Source organism: Cynoglossus semilaevis, chromosome 18 (assembly GCF_000523025.1).
Source record: "Cynoglossus semilaevis isolate Cse_v1.0 chromosome 18, Cse_v1.0, whole genome shotgun sequence".
Classification (NCBI taxonomy): domain Eukaryota; kingdom Metazoa; phylum Chordata; class Actinopteri; order Pleuronectiformes; family Cynoglossidae; genus Cynoglossus; species Cynoglossus semilaevis.
Genome location: NC_024324.1, coordinates 2,735,036 through 2,742,440, shown reverse-complemented (window position 1 = coordinate 2,742,440; position 7,405 = coordinate 2,735,036). Strand labels below are relative to the sequence as shown.

The 7,405-nt window shown below is 42.2% G+C and overlaps 1 protein-coding gene and 1 long non-coding RNA gene across 6 annotated transcripts in view; one reads left to right on the top strand and one right to left on the bottom strand.

The window, feature by feature from the left end:
• Positions 1-7,405, top strand: part of LOC103394030 (uncharacterized) — a 70,764-nt gene that overhangs the window by 14,194 nt on the left and 49,165 nt on the right. The window lies entirely within an intron of this gene.
• The window catches only part of nedd9 (neural precursor cell expressed, developmentally down-regulated 9), a 30,971-nt gene that overhangs the window by 9,382 nt on the left and 14,184 nt on the right, over positions 1-7,405 (bottom strand). The gene's annotated exons all lie outside the window — the stretch shown is intronic.

Sequence of the window (7,405 nt, the reverse complement as noted above, 5' to 3'; positions counted from 1 at the left end):
AAAGAGACCAGCCCCCAACTCTGGAATAAACCAGCACAGGAATAAATAGACTCATAGCTTTTCACTCTCCGCACAGACATAGATAATACACAAATATAGTGTAGCTGTGTTAGCTGAGACACGTTAGCAAGGGTGAAACATTTGGAATGGTCCAGGAAGGGAGACTTTGGGGTTTTTGGTAGCTTTGGACCAATTCTATGTAGGTTCAGACTGGAATAAAAAGTAATAAAATAAAACGGAGAAAAGAAGTTATAGAAAAAAACAAATTATAGCTCAATATATTTAAAAATAAGAGAGCATATGTGTTAGCTAAATGATTGTTAGTTTATTACATTTTACATTTAAACATTTTTCTTGCATTAAAAAAAAAGCTATTTGTAACTAGTTCCATTGGCTGTTGTACTAAAACGATAGAAAGAAAAAACCTTTCAATAACGTATATAGATACATTTCATTTACCACCTAAAGTCATATAGTGATGAAGGACACAGCACTGCAGTCACAGACCAGACAGTTTAATTCATGACTATCACATACTTTGTACTCATTTGCAAACTAAATGTGTTTTGCATTTTTAAAAAGTACCCCCCCCACACACACACACACACTCCCTAGGTGGATGATGGGCAGGAAGCTGGCGTTTCACTGACTAACAACAAAGTGATACTTGGCTAAAGGTCACTTCAGCCCAGCTGCTGTCCCTGTGGGTTCAGCCTGGGCATTGATGATGATGATGATGATGATGAGGATGGGGACAAAGTCTGGACCGTCCTGGTCCTCGCAGATGGCAGCATGGTGTCTGTCAAAGACCTCCATGACCTTCATCGCAGGTACGCGTCACTGCTCTGTGCAGCGCTGATGCCGTCAGCAGACCCTCTCAGCCGCTGCCAGATGCACACTGCTCATTTATTTCTCATCTCCGTCCCTCTGTTTACCCAGTGGACTGTTGCTCCGAGCCTGGCTCTGCACCACTATAATTGCTGCGGGGTAAATATTTACCACCACAGATGAGGTTAGCTCTTACGGGGAGGCGTTAGCAACTTTTTTTTTTTTTTTTTCCTCTCTCCAAAAGACGGCGATGACATCATGAAGAGCCAGAGCGCGTTAAACAAACATTTCTTCCTGCTCAGATGATAGGCTCCTACATTCCTTCACGTTGGACGTGGAAGACTAAAAAAGGGATCAGGTTTAAACCCGTGCCCCGTGGAGGCAGAATGATGCTTTGTTAAAACATTACAGGCAGTGACTCACGCCTCTCTCAGCAGCACTGTGTTTACTCAGCGCTCTGGCAGGCTCAGGTTTTGGCAGGTGGGCAGTTTTCATCTTTTGGTTTGCGAGGTGTCGTCATAATGTCAACAAGCGTCTCAGGTCTTTTTCTGATGGGCATCTCAGTGTTAAGTCCTGGACTCAGTCAGTCAGTCAGGATCACGCAACCTTAGAACCACAGCACCGTGTTATGTTATTGTTGCCGTTAGGATATGAGAACAGTTTTGGTTTCAATAACTACTGTACCACCCAGATTTAAAAATACACCGCAGTATGGTGCAGTTAAACTTCAACAACAACAGACACACTAAACTGGAAGTAACTGGATCAGCCACACAATTGTGAAATAAAAGCCAAGACGTTGGCTCTGCTGATTTAGGAACAGCTCCAGAAATGTAGCCACCATTAGCCAAGTGTCTTATTCACTTAATAAAAAAAAAGAATTGGGCATTAAAATAACAGGTTGTCACAAAGAAGCTGCTAATATGTAGAACGTCTTGTTTGTTTGATTTTTCCACTAAAAACAACATGAACTTGATAAATTCCACTTTTTTCTAAATTTTTTTTAATAAAAGTTTACAGTTTACTGCTGGTACGAAGCCCGAATTAAAACAAGAAAAAAAATAATCACTTAGTCAAATGTATAATGAAGAAATAATTGGCAGCAGACGTATAGTTAACACAGTTAATTGCTGTGCGCATCAATTTGCATTTATATGAACCAAACTGAGATAAAACCACAGATGGCTATGCCTCTGGGGGGAAATAAATAATCATGACACATTCAGATACGAGACTAGAATAAACATAAAAAAAATAAATTAGAAAAACTGATCATGTGTCCTTCATCATAGCCAAGTTTTTAGACTTGCCTTGTTTTTGTTTGAGGGAAAAAAATGTCCACAGGTGACAAACACGAGAATCAAAGACTGAGAATGAAGAGCAAACAGGAAAGAGCCTTCACCACAGACCAACCAAACAGCAGCTGGGGGTTTGTTGAAACATCCACAAATACAAAAACAAGAGAAAGATTCATTGGTTTATAAAGAGTACACAGTGAATGTTCGGTTGCTTCACCTGCAGGATTTTTTTCCCACATCTTCTCATTGATAACTACCTCCTCAGGCTAATTACCTGTTGACAGGAAAGCAGCATGTGTTTTTCAGCAGAAACTAGGTTTAAAAAAAGATGTCATCCATCCATCCATCTTCTCCCCTGAAACCGGACCACTGTCGCTGGTATTACCCCTCGATCTGTCAGCAAAAACCGTGGAGTCCCCTTTAAAAAGAACCAGGATAATACAAGGACTCAGGGAATAAATAAAACACAAACCATGATCTACAGCAAAACAACTGTGTAATCAGGTGTTTGCACGTTAGGTTAGAGGGATATTTTGTAAATGCAGGGTGTGTTTCTGCCCTGTAATAACCTGCCCTTTCTCTACTTTGCTGAATCACGGCACAAAAGAGTGCCTGCCAGCCTAATCGGCCATTTTCCTCGCTCTGCATAACAGCTCCACGATGCCCCCCCCATCCCTCTGCCACGCTGCAACCATCTTATTAAAGTCTTCAACTAATTAAAGTGGGTAATTAAGTCTTGATTCCTGCGAGGTCTTCATAACACGTCAACGTGGCTAAACCCAAACAGACAGCCGCTCCGATGAGCATTAAAGGAGAACATAGTGTCTTTAGCACTCGTCAGGATCCTCTCAGATCACAGACCCTCCTTAATCTGACAGTGGGATTAACGGGGCATTTCATGTACGGCAGTTACAGCCTTAGGAAAGTAAATATCATGATATAATCCTCTAAGGACCAAAAGGAATTAGACCAGAACTGTTTGGTATTAACCTTGACAAAGAACAATGTTCGGTCAGAAGCGAACATCTGAACCCAAAGTAGGACGCCTGTGTGAAGGCTGTGCGTGTGGGTGATGACAACCACTTCCTGCATGTGAATGTGGTCGGGTTTGTGCACAAAAACACGTGGTAACGGCGAGAAAGAGGCGGTGATTTTTTTTTGGTCATCAAATCATCTCATCAACCTTTACATGAAAACACGTCCACACCTGGTGTCCAACGCTGTGGACTGGTGATGACGTTGATGTTGAAGAAAAACCACAATGGTTTTCATAATCAGAATTGTCATTCATGTGGTCAGAAACTGAAAAGTCCAGCCATCAGCCATGACCGATATCAAATTGTGCTGTTGTCTAACAGGATCGTTATTGAAACAAATTAGACCAGGNCTTGTGCTGTTGTCTAACATCGTTATTGAAACAAATTAGACCAGGTTCGTTAAAGAAGAGCTAAGACGACAGCGACCTTACTTTTTAATATATAAACTACACGAAGATAAGTAGAAGTTACGAGCTGAATAATGATGATGAATGGAACCTTGCATGGACAAAGTCCAATAAGTGATGACTTCTCTATGTAAACAGGAGGAACCAATGAGGACGAGAGCCAATCAGAGCTTGCTTTGTTTCGTATGAAAACGGAGAGCCAATCATTTGTCTGGTAGTGGACTCAACAGCAGACAGAATGAATCCAGGAGGTATTTTTGTTGTACTGGTTTTCAGTGTAACCCACACATGACAGTTTACTGGCATCGTTAGATTTTATTCTTCAGAAAACCATGACCTTTGCTTGTGGTTTTCCTCCCAGCTTGTCCAGTAGATGTTGTGATATTGGAGCCTGAAACCAGGTCAGACCAAAACAAACATTGTTATCCATTGAGTCACAGCTCAGACCCATATGCCAAAACAAAAGTAATTTGTTATTCAACTTCAATATCTCCTGGTTTTCATGTTTTTTTCTTACATGGAACTAAATCTCTTTGGGTTTTGGAGAAAAAATGTCCACCCATGTCAGATACAGTATGAAAAACATTGAATTTCAGCAATGAATTTCCTTTGGTCTGAATGAATAAATTCTAGGAGGACAAAGTTTGTGAGTGCAGAGCAGAGAACTTTGAGTAAAGCTGATTAATGACCTTCTCCTCCTGGTCAAATATCACGGACCAGTGATTCATCACAACGGCAACAATGGGGAGCGAGACAAGCATCCGAAGGAGCCGCGCTGCTACAGGAAGAAATAACTCACTTATCTGGTGCTGAGATCACTGTGAGCGTGATGGGGCAGAGAAAAATACGGCGCAGGACAAACAAACATTAGGACCAAACCTCGTTACCCCTAAATGGCGCTTTATCAAGGTGGACGACACACCCCGGCAGCTCATAAACAGTTATCACAGCACTTCCTTGAGTTGTATGGGAGTTTATTAATCCCTTTGTTAAACTGTGTGTCCCCCGCCTGCCTTTTTATGGCACCAATGAGCAGATTGGATCTAAAGGTATGACACGAAAGAAAGAAAGAAAGAAGGAAATGCCCATACAAGGAGACTCCCGCACGAAGGCAGGAAGTGAAAAATGAAAGACCGTCTGGTGGGAGTAGATAAGACACCCGGTTGAGATCTTTGAACCCTGAACTCAACCAGTCTCTGTCAACGACGTGACCTCAGAGCCAGCGTCGGAGGGGGAAGCACGGCGGAAAAGGCAGAACACTGAAACAGACGCACCTTTCAGAGCTGCCGAAGAAAGAGAAAAATGAAGAGGAACAGAGTGGGATGAGAAACGGCTCTTTAAGAGGGACATGCTAAAGGGGCCTAACAAGGCCCCAATGTTAGGAGGCTCATTGTGTGGCCCCCGAGGGCTCCAGGAATGTCTCAATGTTCGGTTTTAAGCCCCGACAGGCCTCAAAGTAATGTGGGGGGAGCACAGAGTGAGGGGGAGTGACTGCTTGTATCTCCCTGGAGGGTCACCCAGGGACAAGGCCACAGCATCAAACCAAACAGCCGGAGAGGAAGTTAGCTCCAAACCCCAGTCCCTGTGCCTTTTTATACACCAGAGCCCCTCACCACATGAAGAGAAAAGACGTGGTCGCCAGTCGGGATTTTCACTGGGGGTGGAGGGTTAGGCATGTGCAAAACCAAGGACGCGTTTTGCAGACGGAGACGGAGACACGTGCATACCTGCAGTACATGCATACGTGCAGTGCATGCACGACTTTATTCGCAAAGAAAATGTGAACCTCTGTCTCTAAGGGAGGAGGATGAAGTATTTGAGAGGGGATTATAGGCCCAGGAAGCCTGCATCCATCTCCATAATCATTTCCAAAGCCAGGGTCTGTGTGTGTGTGCGTGTGTGTGTGTTGACATTCACATTTGTATTGTATAATAGTAAACAAGAAAATGGTACGTTCCACTGCTCCTGGCATGATTCCGTGCTCACCGGCTGTCATCAGTACTCCTGCTAGTAAACAAGTTGGGTGCTTTGCAGGGCAAAAGGTCAGGGATTGGATTTCACATCAACAGAGCTTTCTTCCCTCTATAAATACCAGAACCCAATATCATCTGTGTCTGTAGTACAGGCTGCTTTGGCTGCTGCTAAAATTATTCTGGTTGTAAATGAATAATGTGTATCAAAGAAAATAATGTCTTTGGTTGGAGGATCCAGCTAGAAATGAAGACATTGAGACCATTGTTTTAAATGACTGTAATGTTATGCTAAGATCAGCAGTGAGTGACTTTAAGATGCGTTGTTGTACATATAAGGGTTAGCGCTTGGGTAATATTTCAAGAGAAGCTACTGCACAATACGTAGTCAGCAGAGTGATGAAAACTTGGTTAAATCAAGAAATGTTTTTGTACCATGTTGTTATTAAATGAGTAATAACTAAGAAGAACAAACTACAACTAATTTTTTGGACTATTACATCCATTGACAACAGATAGCCGTAGAGACTAATGTCAGACGTCAGTGGAAAACAACCAGTTCTTGTCTGGAATCCTACAAACACATAGACTGCTGTAGCTCGCAGTGAAAATGTTTCTATTTTGGCGACGAGAACAACCGTGTACGATCGCAGCACTTTGATAACCGCAGATTGGAGGGAAACTCAAACGTCCAAGAACCCAATTTAATCCTTCCAATAACATGATTACAGCTCAAAACCGGCTCCGTTCCCGCAGAAGCACATTTAATTTTCCATCTTATCACCGAAGTCTTTATAACACATTCCTCAGCCGAGGCTTACAGTGGAAAAGAGAGGTGTTGGTTGACAGATCTGCTGTGCATGTGTATGAGAGTGTGCGTATGTGTGTGTGAGTGTGTGTGTGTGTAATTGCTCGGGTTGATTGGCAGGTCTCTTCTCAAAGCCCTTTGGCACTGGCTGACTTTATCAAACTCACTTCTGTGCACTGGACCAAATAAAGTCCTCGTAAGCCCTCGGCGCCTCCTGCCTGTTTACCTTCTAAAATGCACACCTTAGCTCATTTTCTGTGATGACTGCAGCTGATTTGCTCGCAAAAGAAGAAAAACACCCCGAGGGTGTAAAAATCTCATCCAGTATATAATTACTTTCCGTCTCCTGAAGCAAAGATCTGCTCTGAGAGACTGGAACTTAGTTAAACAGTCCAATAAGCAGGAAAATGTACCATCAAAATGGCATTGTATTCAATTTCACGAAAGATCACTTCGCTCTCGTTGAGTTGAAACTAATATTTTAATTACAAGGATTTGTTATTTTTTAAATAATGATCACTTTAAATTGTAGAATGCATGCCAACATGCGGTGAAGGAGTGAAGGCTACTGTCAGAGAACGCCATTTAATATCTTTGTTTAGCATCGATACGCTAAAGTGTTGATGTGTAGTAAAGAGGCCCTGTTTCTGGATTTTGTATTTCTACTTTTACTCTTTCTACGGCAGGTTGTTGAGAAAGTTCCAATGCCAAAATGATTACCAGTAACTAGGTGTAAATGTGTAGGAATGTTACGTTACGTACATTTATAGCACCCTCTACAAGTGAAGGAGTGAAGGCTAGGTTACGTACATTTATAGCACCCTCTACAGGGGAGGCTGCAGAGCTACATGTCATTTGTGTTTTAACAGTTTGATATTGCTGAATACTGTACCTTTAAAAGTGGAGATTACATCAGTAACACTCCAGCTGCTATTGGCTATTTCACATCCCCTTAAAACTATTATATACGGTATAATTTACAAGATCATTTTGAGGAAAATGTTTGGTTTCTTTTTCTATTGCTGTCTTGATTTTATAGTCTGACGTATATACGCTG